This window comes from Leucopleurus acutus (genome assembly GCF_964270905.1).
Source record: "Leucopleurus acutus genome assembly, chromosome: 15".
In the NCBI taxonomy this organism is placed as follows: Eukaryota; Metazoa; Chordata; class Mammalia; order Artiodactyla; family Delphinidae; genus Leucopleurus; species Leucopleurus acutus.
Genome location: NC_139157.1, coordinates 76,674,125 through 76,688,625, shown reverse-complemented (window position 1 = coordinate 76,688,625; position 14,501 = coordinate 76,674,125).

Genomic DNA, 14,501 nt, shown 5'->3' with positions numbered 1-14,501 from the left:
CCAGTCTTCCTCAGGATGCTAAGTAAACCATATATATATTTATATTAGCCCAGTGAAAGACAATACTTTATAATTCTTTTGTATAATACAAAATGCAGAATTATATTTGCCCTAACTAATGCTTACTGGGTACCTATGATGTGTCCAGCACTGTATAAGCACTCAGTATCACACAAAAATAGACTGAGGCATATCTCCTGTCTTCAGAGCACTTGCTTTCAATTTGGGAAGATAAGAAAAGTATATACAAAAATCATTCTCCTGCAATCGCTTTGTTTTCTTTTGAGGAGCTACACAGAGAAACATTCAAAGGATATCATGGTAAACATGTAACTAATTATCACCACTTCATTCTATATTTAGAATGAAATTGCATAAATCCAGCTATAAATAGTAATATCTGTCTACACTTTGGTTATTGTGTGAGCTTCTGTTGTACATGCTTGACCCTGTCCATGTGAGCAACTTGCCTTCAGTGGGCATAGAAGGAACAAAAAAATAAACCAACAAAATTTCTTTCCCACTTCATCCAGACCTCCGCTGAGACAGAGTCTGGAGTTAAAAATGCCTCTGGCCAAGAATCAATGGAGAAAGGCAATTGCAAAATTTGGATGACACTTTATGTAGTAGCCATTAAGAGATACTTGGTTTAGCAATGGGCTTGTGTACTTACTCCCCCCAGAACTAAGGAAGAACAATGCACAAGTGCAAGGAGATGTGGATTAAAAAAAAATAAAGGAACTAACACTTCAGTGCTTAATAACATGATGGACAAACTCCATTTTGGGAAGAGAGGTGGTTTCATAAGTATGAATCAGTTGGAAAACCAGATCTAGAGCTAGAGGTCATGAATATTGCCAAGGACTCCGCTTTATTTAACCAGTCTACTGACTTTTTAAAAATGAAGCTGATACATTCTCTCTGGCAACTGTGGACTTCACCACTTTTTATTATTTTACCTAAATTTGATTCTGAAATGTGTTTTATTTGCCTGGCCCTCAAGGCATTCAAGTAAGATGATCTGGTCTCTGAGATTTAACTTTGTTCTAAGATGTGTGTGTCCATGGGAGGGTGGTATTTACCCGTTTGATTTATGCAGTGTTTACCCATTGGAAATCGGAAAAATATAGAAGCAGGTTTGCAATCCATGATGATTGCTGTGTGTGGCTCGTTGAGAAATCTTTGCTTTGCTTGGTGTTCTGATGTATAAGATGAGCTGCGTTGTGGGACTCAGAGCCCCAGAATTCCTCGCTGTTCTCAGAAATTGGATTGCCAAAGGTAACTACCAGTTATTATCCTGCTAGAACAGTCATCTAGCCTTGTCTCATTCCCAAGAGATGTCAAGACTATGTTTCTCAACCTGTCTGTACCTAAGAATCACCTGGGAAGATTTTTAAAAAACGGTAATTGCTTAGTCCACCTACTTAAAGATACTGTTTTCAATGATCTGGATGCAAATTGAGCATTTGTGTTAAAAAACAAAACCAGAGATCAGATCAAGATGGTAGAAGAGATTGTGGAGCTCACCTCCCCCAACAAACACATCAAAAATTCATCTGGGCTTCCCTGGTGGCGCAGTGGTTGAGAGTCTGCCTGCCGATGCAGGGGACGCGGGTTCGTGCCCCGGTCCGGGAAAATCCCACGTACCACGGAGCGGCTGGGCCCGAGAGCCATGGCCGCTGAGCCTGCGCGTCCAGAGCCTGTGCAAAAAGAAAAATTCATCTACATGTGGAACAATTCTCACATTAAACTAACTGGAAATTGGCAGAAGAATTTCTATACAACCAAAGCTGCAAGAAAGATGTCCATGTAACTGGGTAGGATGGAAAAAAGGCATAGTGTCAGGACCTCCACCCCTGGAAGGAATCCGAAAGCAAGAGAAGGTCCTCACGGGTGGACCTTCACCCTGGTAAGTGAGGGGGTAGAGCCATAGACTGGGCTTCTTGGTCCTGGGATCCTGCGTGGAGGAGACAAGACCCCTTGGCTGCTGGGAGAATTACTGGGACATATACAAGGGCTGGAGAAGCCTAGACTACTCACAAAGGGTGCACCAGTCCAGCTTGCCAGCAGTTAGGTGGACAGAGTTCTGCCCTGGCAGCTGCCACCTCTTTGTACTCTGCAATCTGAGTGACGTGAACACCCTGGTCCTGCTCATTCTTCATCACAGCTTGGCACAGGATGCCTGCCAGCTGGACCCTGGGAAAAGACACAGTCTCGCTACGCAGAGACAGCCCAGGGGCTTGGGGTGTGGTCCAGGTGGGGCAGTAATGCCATTGTCAGTGCTTATTTGAACAGAGCTGGAAACCAGCATGCCTAGGTCCTGGCTTCCAGCTGAGCAAACTCTCTGCCTCTGCCCATTCCCTTGACAGTTTGATGCTGGATCTGGGGCAAATAGACCCTGGGAGAAGACTCTATCCAGGGATGCAGACATGGCCCAGAGGCCTGGGGTGTGGTCCAAGTAAGTCAAAGGTGGCTATTGTTGATGCTTCCTCCAGCAGTGCCTCAGGACTGACCAGCATGCCATGGTCCATTTCCCAGCTAAGCAAGTACTTCGGCCCCGTCCACTCCAGCCATAGCTTGGTGCTGGATCAGGGACCGACAGGTCCTGGGAGAAGTCTGCCATAGAGGCAGTCCAGATCTCTGGAGGCAGTGCGGCTACCTCAATTCCTGAAGCCACAGTGCCCTGCCCTGACCCCCAGGCCCAGGCTAGCATACACTTTGGCCCTGCCCGCACCATGCCACAGCCTTGCAATAGAACTGCGACAACCACAACAGTGGAAAGGATCCTCAGACCCCTACACGGGCCATGCATCAGACCTCTGCGAGTGAATGAGCATCACTGTTTCAGCCCTTCTCTCCCTTAGGACAGGGCATGAACTCAAGAGGGATGCAGCATGATTGACCCTGACCCTCACGGGTGCTACTCCAACTGGGGAACAGACCCAACCCCTAAGGGGTCAGCAACAGCCAGGTAGCAGAGAGGAAGTTCTGCCTCACACCCTACATAGGTTTTAGATACGCCAATACTAACCACACCCCCATCAAGGTGATAGGGTTCAGCACACCCTGAGGAAAGACATGGCCCATGTCGAAACCAGCCTTCACACCAATAGTATTGGACACACACAGTCCACACAGGGACACTCCTAAATAAAAGCACCCCTTCAAGGCCACAATAGATAATTTAGAATTTTTCCTAAATTCATAGGGACGGAGAGAGTTAAATAATATGAAAAGGCAGAGGAACTACTGCTAATTAAAAGAGCAAGAGAAATCCCCTGAAAGAATAAATAATGAAACAGAGATCACCAGTCTATTAGACCATGAGTTCAAAAGGGTCGTAATAAAAATGCTAACTAGGGCTTCCCTGGTGGCACGGTGGTTGAGAGTCCGCCTGCCGATGCAGGGGACACGGGTTCGTGCCCCGGTCTGGGAAGATCCCACATGCCGCGGAGCGGCTGGGCTGGTGAGCCATGGCCGCTGAGCCTGTGCTCCACAATGGGAGAGGCCACAGCAGTGAGAGGCCTGGGTACCGCAAAAAAAAAAAAAAAAAAAAAAAAAAATGCTAACTAAATTAAGAAAGATTATTGGCATAAATGCAGATCACTGCAACAAGGAACTAGAAACTATGAAGATGAATGAATCAAAAATAGGCAACTCAATTTCTGAGATAAAAAGCAATCTAGAAGCAATGAATAGCTGACTAAATGACACAGAAGAACAAATAAGTAATCTGGAAGACAGAATAATGGAAATCACCAATCAAAACAGCAGAAAGAAAAAAATATTTTAAAAAAAGCAACATATGAGATCTCTTGGATAAAAAAAGTGTGCCAACCTACTCATAATAGGGGTTCCAGAAGGAGAAGAGAGAGAGAAGGGGATCTAAAATGTGTTTGAAGAAATTATGACTGAAAACTTCCCAGACTTAAAGAAGGAAACAGATATCCAGGTACAGGAAACACGGAAGGCCCCAAACAAAATGAATTTGCAAATGATAGGACCAACGAAATATACAAACAGCTCACAAAAGTCAATATCAAAGAAACAAACAACCCAGTCAAAACATGGACAGAAGACCTGATTAGACATTTTTACTAATAAGGACATACAGATGGCCAACAGTCACATGAAAAGATGCTTAACATTGCTAATTATTAGAGAAATGCAAATCAAAACCACAGTGAGGTGTCACCTCTCACTGGTCAGAACGGCCATCATCAAAATATCTACAAACAATAAATGCTGGAGAGGGTGTGGAGAAAAGGGAGCCCTCTTGCACTGTTGGTGGGAATGTAGATTGGTGCAGCCACTATGGAAAACGGTATGGAAGTTCCTTAAAAAACTAAAAATAGAGCTGCTATAAGATTCAGCGGTTCCACTCTTGGGTATATACTTGGAAGAAACAAAAACTCTTTCAAAAGATACATGCACCCCAATGTTCAAAGCAGCACTATTTATAATAGCTAAGACGTGGTAGGAAACCAAGTGTCCACCAACAGAGGATTGGCTTAAGAAGATGTGAGATTATATATATATATCAAATGTCTATAATGAAATATTAGTCATAAAAAAGGAACTATTGCCATTTACAGCAATGTAGATGGACCTATAGAATACTATGCTTAGTGAAATAAGTCAAACAGAGAAAGAAAAATACTATATGATATAACTTATATGTGGAATCTAAAAAATAGTACAAATGAATATATATACAGAACGGAAACAGACTCACAGACATAGAAAACAAACTTAAGGTTACCAAAGGGGAGGTCAGGGGAGGGACAGTTTAGGAGTATGGGATTAACAGATACAAACCACTATACTTAAAATAGATAAGCAACAAGAATTTACTGTGTAGCACCAGGAATTATAACCAATATCATGTAATAACCTATAATGGAATATAATCTGCTGAAAAAATAACCTAAATCACTATGCTATACACTTGAAACTAACACAATATTGTAAATCAACTATACTTCAATAAAAAATAAACAATAGTCAAAGCAAAACACAAATCAAATACCTCAAGGGTTTTTAATGGGCGACCAGAGTTGGGAACCATTGGGTTTTTATAACCAAGTTGCACTTGAGGCCAGGAAATTTCTGTAAAAGGTTGCTTCAAGAGCACTTTATTTTTGGAAGCTATTTCCTTGAGCACTGGGAAAAGGCACGAATATGTGGTTTTATTTTTCCCCCTGTACTGTAATTCTCTTTAGTCACCCCAACCCTAAGTACTGATACAGATTTGTGTGTAGGAGTCGGAGACCTCTAGCATGCTGTGCCTCCTACAGCCACTGACTTCCATGTGAAGGATGTAGTCTTCCACAAAGAGAACTTTTCCAGAAGTTCTAGGAAGTAAATAACCTCTCACAGAGTGAAGGGTAGCCCATAGATGAGGTAGGATTACTACAGATTCATATACACAGTCCTGGGAAGAAAGTATCTAGTGGAAAATTTAGGAGTGATGTTTTAACTTCCTTGTCCCCAGTCTATAATAAAGAAATATAATCTATAATAAAGAAATATATTCTATAATAAAGAAATATATTCTTTCTTGGTGGCACAAATATGTGATACTTATCAAAGTCATAATATCTTGGGGGAAATCGTTTCACAAACACCATACAGAACTAGAAGGAAGCCTGTCTCTGTGATCACATTGCCTAATGTCCAGTTAACGTTTCTCCTGAGGCATCTTACTGGCCACTCAAATCTAATACAACCAATAACGAATAAACTTGCTTTTTCCTTGTCTTCTCTTTCAAGCCTCAGCTACTGGAGATCCATTTCCTCATGTGCAAAATGAGAGGTTTGAACTAAGGACCTTAACAAAGGGCCTTCCAGCTCTAAAGCTATAATCTGCTGGGCAAGTCTCAGTTCATTGCTAATGGCTTTACAATTCTCTAGAACTTTAAAATCATTAATTTTTTTTTTACTGTGTTCATTACGTATCGTTCACATTTTTTTTTTATCTCACCAAATAAAGCAAGCTGAGCATTGTTGCAAATTACTGTAAGAGCAGAGGCTGAGGAGAGGTAAGACACCATCCAAAGGAGGGTTGCCAGTTCAGGCCATGTTCGGACCTCAAGGCATCACTGCCTTGCCTAAGTCCACTGAGAGTGGCAAGGACTACCCAGGGATCTATACAGCAGACATGAAGCATCCTTTCTCAACTGTCCACTCCACCTCATGCTTCCTAGGGTATTTCTCATTTCACTAGACAAAGCAGTCTCTCTGATGAAAACGGTTTTCAGAGCCCTGAGTTCAGAAGAATATGACAATGGTCTCACAGGTGTACAGCCTCAGGTTTTGTATCAGATGCACAGCAGGCTGGGCTATCTAAGTGCAGGGATAAATGCAGGTCAGAGTTTGAAATACACCTTGAATACAAGTCTAATGGGATGCTGAGAGGAGTTCCAGAATTGTAACATGTTTACTTTCCAAACACCTACTTCTGGGATAGGCATCAAAGTAAATATCAATAGCTTTTATGTCCTATGTTTACTCTTTCCTAGCTGGAGTGTCTCTTTACTACCAGAACATTTCCTCCTTGTCTCTCTAGTTAACACAAGGAATATCAAAATGGGTTGCAGTTTCTTTGAGGCAGCTGTCAATTTGCCTTTTTTTTTTGCGGTACGTGGGCCCCTCACTGCTGTGGCGTCTCCCGTTGCGGAGCACAGGCTCCGGACGCGCAGGCTCAGCGGCCATGGCTCACAGGCCCAGCCGCTCCACGGCATGTGGGATCTTCCCGGACCGGGGCACGAACCCGTGTCCCCTGCATTGGCAGGCGGACTCCCAACCACTGCACCGCCAGGGAAGCCGTCAATTTGCCATTTTTGTGGCTTTTTTCCCCCCAGTGCTAAAGAAATGTTACTATTTTTTAAGAAGCATAACTTACAATTCTTCCTATATGTTTATCATTGAACCGCAACTGCCTTGAAGTTAGCATTGCATGGAATACAAAATATTCCTGAAAATGTTTTAAAAAGATGGCCTACAGGGGTGGGATAGGGACGGTGGGAGGGAGACGCAAGAGGGAGGAGATATGGGGATACATGTATACGTATAGCTGATTCACTTTGTTATACAGCACAAGCTAACACACCATTGTAAAGCAATTATACTCCAATAAAGATGTTAAAAATAATAATAAAAAAGGATGGCATATTACTTTACAATGAGAAATATAACTGTCAAGAAATATAACTGCTTCACAGTGACTTGACTGACACTCTCTTTTTATTGGCAGCTCATGCTGAAGTCAAATTGAAAGAAATGTTCTTCATATGTACAGAACAAGAACGAAGAGGGTCACTTGCACATTTTGAATTCTTGCGTATTTCGAATGCTTAATGACATTGGTCTCTTCATGTCCTCCGCTCCATGGTGGCACCAGACCTGCACAACACACTTGAATACTTTGGTTCCTCCCTGGACCATTCTTGCCTGAATATTGTCTCTGTGCCCTACCCTTGTATAGGTACATGTACCTCTCAACCATTCAATGGTTCTCAAGTATCAAAAGACATTTTCTCTTTTGTTACTGTTCATTATATCACGTCATCCTTTATACTTATTTTATCCTTTAAAGAAAAATTTAATTTTCCTCATTTCCAAACTCTGAGGCTGCAACATACAGCACTCATCTTCTCTTATTTTGTTAATTATTTTTACCTAATATTTGAAATACATAATTCCAATTATTGTGATAGATGCACAGCTTATTTCTTTCATACTGATGGACGGTGGAAACATTTTGTATTTCCCTGAGTAAAACAAATTCCAAGCCCAACTTTTTTCTCCAAATTGCCTCTAGCTTCCTAATGCATAATTTATTTATGTTTCTTCTTATAGGAAAATATGCAATGTGATGTAATTTTTTCCAGAAGGAGCCTTTCATTCCAAAAAATAGAGACGTATAAGAGCCCTGGCATTTTATGATCCCATTTTGGTGTTAGGCATCTCCAAGATCATATCATCATTGATAGAAAACAATATTTTGGGGTTTTTTTTGTTCTTCTTCACATTGTTGGGACTATTGATCTTAGTTAATAGCACAATCAGAATCTAAGAGTTGTGCATTAAATTATTGGGCAATGTACTGATAGCACAAAGCCTTGTTTTATCTGTTCCGTCCTCTTCTCCCCATCCCACCTTGTAATCACACCTGTTTGCTTCCACATCTCTGTACTGATAGTGCTGAACACTCACCTGCATTACAGCACATATTACACTGTGGTCTTTCTGCTGTCTGTCTGAATTTGAGCTCCTACAAAATAATATACATGTGCTGCCCATCTTTGAATACGCTATATCCAAATGTTCGTTTTTGAACTGAATTAGTTTTACTGTTTCTTCATCGCTTTAGCTGAAAGTATCCTGCCATTTTTTCTGATCTTCAGAAGCATTCCATATGTTATTTATTTTGGAAGATTCTGATATAATCTGGATGGATTGCATTAGAACAGACACTATTCTGTGGTACCAGAGTCAGTTCTTGTCATTTCATATATTCCTCAGGAGCTCACAGATTCCAGCTCTAGAGTCACAGTGAATGTATGTATTAATTCAGCTTTTCAATGTCAAACATATCCTTGAATGAAAATGTGAAACTATGTTTAAAACAAAGTATTACTTTGAGCAAAACATTTAAGTTCCCATTGAGACTTCATCAAATACACTTTGAAGTAACTTAAAGCAATTACGCTTTCCCCAGAACTATCAACAAGTGAATTCTTCAAAGCAAATACTGCTGTGATGAAATTCAGATATGAAGTTTCCTAATTATTTACATAATGGTGATGGTGATGATGATGGTGTGTGCGTGTGTGTGTGTGTGTGTGTGTGTGTGTGTGTGTGTAATCTCTTCTCACTTTGCCTGAATGTTTTCAAATCCTTTTCACCAGTTTATGAGCTTTTGTTTAGCCATTTCGGTTTTCAAGTGCACCTAAAACTCTTCCATTGAGATTGAACTACTCCTGTGGAATTCTCCTGAATTTACAAACAGACTCTACTCCCCCATCATGCTAAATCTAGACTCTAAAAATAACATCAAAATCCCCTCAGGAGATGATGCCTTTCTTCTACTGACAGGTATTTTCTCTTTTAATATCCCTTACATTTCATTACCAAGTTTGGCATTCATCTCTAGAAGCTCTTAAATTCTTAACATAGCCACTCAGATATAAATGCCATTCAACTGAATAATAACAATAGTAGTAGTAGTACTAGTAGTAGTAATAGTAGTAGTAGGTTACATACAAAATGTTAAGCTTTACACTAGGCACTACAGAAGTACTACAAAGGAAAAGATATAATTCCTATTTTCTGAAAGATTACAATCTGCTTGAGAAGAAAAAAAATGAAAAAGTGAAGTTAGGCAGTTTCATCTGAGAAATGATCTATATCTAAACATATCTGAAAACATTTTGTTCAGGATAGTCTAGGTTTTGCTGTGGTAACAAACAACTCCAAAACATTAGTACATTATATCAATTAATGTTTATTTCTTTCTTTTTTAAAAATTTTTATTGGAGTAGAGTTGATTTACAATGTTGTGTTAGTTTCAGGTGTACAGCAAAGTGAATCAGTTATACATATACATATATCAACTCTTTTTTTTTTTTTTTAAGATTCTTTTCTCATATAGGCCATTAGAGAGTAGTGAGTGAAATTCCCTATGCTATACAGCAGGTTCTTAACAGTTATCTATTTTATATATAGTAGTGTGTATATGTCAGTCCCAATCTCCCAATTTACCCTACCTCCTTATCCCCGGGTAACCATAGGTTTGACTTCTACATCTGTGACTCTACTTCTGTTTTGTAAATAAGTTCGTCTGTACCCTTGTTTTTAGATTCCACATGTAAGTGATATTATATTATATTTGTCTTTCTGTGTCTGACTTACTTCATTCAGTATGACAATCTCTAGGTCCATCCATGTTGCTGCAAATGGCATTATTTTGTTCTTTTTATGACTGAGTAATATTCCATTGTATATATCCATTCCTCTGTCGATGGACATTAGGTTGCTTCCATGTCCTGGCTATTTTAAATAGTTCTGCAATAAACATTGGGGTGCATGTATCTTTTCGAATTATGGTTTTCTCTGGGTATATGCCCAGGAGTGAGATTGCTGGGTCATATGGTAGTTCCTTTTTTTTTTTGAGTGTTTTTTTTTTTTAATTGAGGTATAGTTCTTTTATAATGTTGTGTTAGTTTCTACTGTACAGTGAAGTGGAGTTCCCTGTGGTATACAGCAGGTTCTCATTAGTTATCTATTTTATACATATTAGTATATATATGTTAATACCAATCTTCCAATTCATCCCACCCCTCCTTTCCCCCCTTGGTGACCATTTTTTTGTTCTCTACATCCGTGTCTCTATTTCTGCCTTGCAAACTGGTTCATCTGTACCTTTTTTCTAGATTCCACAAATATGCATTAATATTTTTAGTTTTTTAAGGAACCTCTATACTGTTCTCCATAGGGACTGTACCAATTTACATTACCACCAACAGTGTAGGAGGGTTCCCTTTTCTCCACACCCATTCCAGCTTTTATTGTTTGTAGATGTTTTGATGATGGCCATTCTGACCAGTGTGGTGATAACTCATTGTGGTTTTGATTTGCATCTCTCTAATAATTAGTGACGTTGAGCATCTTTTCATGTGTTTTGGCCATCTGTATGTCTTCTTTGGAGAAATGTCTATTTAGATCTTCCACCCATTTTTTGACTGGGCTATTTGTTTTTTTGACATTGAGCTACATGTGCTGTTTGTGTATTTTGGAAATGAATCCCTTGTCAGTTGCTTTGTTTGTGAATATCTTCTCTCATTCTGAGGGTTGTCTTGCTTATGCAATATGTTTAATGTGTTGGAGGCAGGCTCTGCTGCTTAGTCTCACTGGGGCCCAGACTGATGGAGTTTCCCCCTTGACATATGCTTACAACATCACCTAGGCAGGAAAAAAGATATGGAAATAAATCTCACAGTGGTTCTTAAAGCCCAGAAATGATGCACAGTATTGCCTTTCACTTTCTTTGGCTAACTTCAGAGGTAGTGCTATGCGTGATAATGATCACAATGAAGAAAAGTGAGAGAAAAAAAAATTGGGTGAAGCAGCCAGTGAAGAATAGAAACTCCATAGTCAACTGAACAAGTACATCTGCTCAGATGCAACGCGGTAGGGTTGCTAGACATCACCAAGGGTATTAGATGAGTAAGGGCTGATAGAAACCCGTTCAGGCATCCATCTCTTCAGTTAGTTTATATAATCTAAGCTTCTTTATATAATCATAATGCCTTTTTATAAGACGATGGCCCCTGTCCATTATGTACTTCCTTGCTCTCAAGAATACATCAGGTGGGCTTCCCCGGTGGCGCAGTGGTTGAGAGTCCGCCTGCCAGTGCGGGGGATGCGGGTTCGTGCCCCGCTCCGGGAAGATCCCGTGTGTCGCGGAGTGGCTGAGCCCGTGGGCTGTGGCCGCTGGGCCTGCATGTCCGGAGCCTGTGCTCCGCGGTGGGAGAGGCCACGGCAGTGAAAGGCCCGCGTACGCAAAAAAAAAAAAAAAAAAAGAATACATCAGGTAATGTGAGCACCTTACCACTTACATTAAAAACATGGCAAATTGCTTAAAGTGATAATTTTATGGAAATGTGCCAATAAGCTAAAATTTAGATAATGCATTTCAAAGTGACTGAAACCTAACAGAAATCGTTATTTATTAATTGTTTATTAAATAAGAAAAGCAAAGTGATCATTCCAAGCATGTTGTCTTCCCTTAGGGGCAGAGAGAACTACAGGGTCACTAGGGATTTCACTGCCTCAGTCCAGAGGGGAAACGTTACTGTCACTTGCTGCCTGGTGCTGGGATGTGTAGACTTTCCTGAGCCTCAGGAGAAGTAGGGGATTGGATGTCACTGAGCATGATTCTACCACGCACAGATATTCTGGGCTTAGCATGGAGAGAGTTCACTGACAAGAGGTGGCATCCTAGGTGAGATCAGGATATATTCTGCTTATTCTTAGAGAAAGCTCTGCTTTCAGGTTGTTTTTAAATACAGCTAAAATGAAATTCCCTAATCTTTTTTTTTTTGACTTCATATGATACTCTATGCTTTAGTTTTCTTATTCATTAAATGAGAGATTTCAAACAAATGCTCACAAAATTCCCTTCCAAATATACTCTATTGAGGTGTGAAAAAAACAGTTCCCTAGATATGAGTATACAGCTCTACAGTTATTTTTATAACAGCTCAGTTTCTCAGGCAGAGCTCCCATATACAAGGAGAATGTACCGATGGAGTGCCTATCCACAATAAGGCCTCTGTGTGTGTGTCAGTGAATGCACAGCCTACTAACATGAGGTTGGTGATAACTTTGTATTGTTTGGGGGAGATTTGAAATATTAATATACTGCATTTAAAGAATTTTAGGGGCAAAGTGGATTTTAAATAGCGCCCAGTCTAATTCTTTCACTCTAAAATAAGGAAGCCTAAGGAACTGGGAAAATAGGGGATTTTCCTACCAGCTACTTACCCAGTGTGCAGCCTGAGGACAAGTGTCTTTCTACATGTCCTGAAGATGAGACCACGGATGACCTCTCTCCCTTCTAGCAGCGTTGCAATCTGTGCTACCGCTAGTGGCTCTCTCTGGGCTCCCAGCAGCTCTCACACTTTCTCTTTTCAATGTTAGATCTTAACTGCAATCAAAAGGTACTTTAGAGTGTATCCATCTTCCACAACATCAGTGAAGATGGTTATTTTGCCTCTCATCCTAATACTGAGAGATCAGTATTAAAGTGGCCCACTGCTCTGTTAAACAGCCCTGTTACACATAATCATAGTTCAAAGTGGGGTTGTTTCCATTCATATACATATTGTTCTTGGTCCTTCCCTACATAGGTACTGAAAATAATGTTAATTTCTCTTAAATTGGTAAACCTTTAAGGATATAAAGACAGTGAGTGTATTATTTTCCCTCCCCTGTCAAATGTTTTATTCCAGGCTAAACTTCCTAATTTCTTTTCAAAATGCCTTATATGGCATGTTTTTAGAGGTGTTCATTTTTCAAATCATATCATTCTAATTATGCTTCTTTTTGTTAAGATCTCTTGTATCAAGTTTTGCTCAGAACCAAGCATCATGTTCCCCTGTCTTCTGACCTGTGGAGCATGTGATGACATCGCCCTTCATCTGCTGAAAACTAAGCTGGGTTTGTGTCAATTAATATCCTCTAGGTTTGCATTTATTTTCTGGGTGGCCTTGTCCCACTGTCAGCTCACTAGAAATGTTATGGCTACAGTTCTTTTCTACTCTATTCTTATGAAATGGCTTTATGAGTTTTTTGGTTTTTAATTATTGTTACTGCTTTTTTCACTCCTCTTGAGAAAAAAATCCTGAACAGTAGAATTGGGTTGGTACAGTTAATTAGCATCATTCCTGATTAGAAGGACTGCAGCCTTGAGTCAGGATCCCAGATATAATCTAATGATCAGTGATCTGGTCGGGAAGATAAGGCAGCCTTCTCAGAACAGGTATAGAGGGAGAGGGGTCAAGAAGGGGAAACTTTTCCTTATAAGGCAAAACCATGTGCATGACAAACATGTTTTCTCAGCTGATAGTAGGCACTTGTTGTGTAGTGTCTCCAAGTCACAGCTTCCTCTTCTCTGTTGCCTACTGCATCTCTAACCCACAGTTATGGGAACCGAGTTCACACTGGGATTCACAACCACCATGCTTTTATTCATTGTAACCATGTTCTTTTGACCACAGTTGATTGGTCAAGCTGCATGTATGCAAAACCAGTGGTCCAATCAGAATCCCTTTCCTAAAAATCTTGAATTTGTATGAAGAGAGAAATTTCTTCATCTCTCCCAGGTAGCTGACCTGTAAAATGTAAACTTGAGAGCTAATGGTGACCATACCTTTTTCTTTACCACAAAGACTAAGAAACAGAGAAAGCTGGTGGCCCAAAAGTTAGAGGATGAAGGAGATGCAATGGGAAATTAAGGATGGGGGGAAGAGAGAAAATGTGGATGTCATTTCAGTTCCTTGTTCAGTCCTTGTCTGAAGCTGCCCACGTTCCTGGCTGTGGATGAGACACTCATGCAGTTTTTTAATTGATCCCTCCCTTTTTTTTCTAGAACTAAGTCCAGTTGACTTCTGTTATTGCAAACAAAACAGAAAAAAACAAAATAAGGATTTTCCTGTTTTTGTTGAGTTTTCTTTATCTTTCTGAAATTATATTACAGGTATCATACCACTGTTTTGCATTTATCTTTAGTTATTTCCTCCTTGCATCTCTTATACATATCTTTTTTAAAAAATTCATCTCAGAAAAAGGGCTTTTGTAGGAACATTCTCCTTCTCCTCTTTTATTCTTCTTTAGAATTGTTATTGAATGGTCAGTTTTATTTTTTTCATCATCCCAGTTTTCATGAATCATTACCATTTTATCTCTTTATAGTTATGGAGTCAACCTCATTTTTG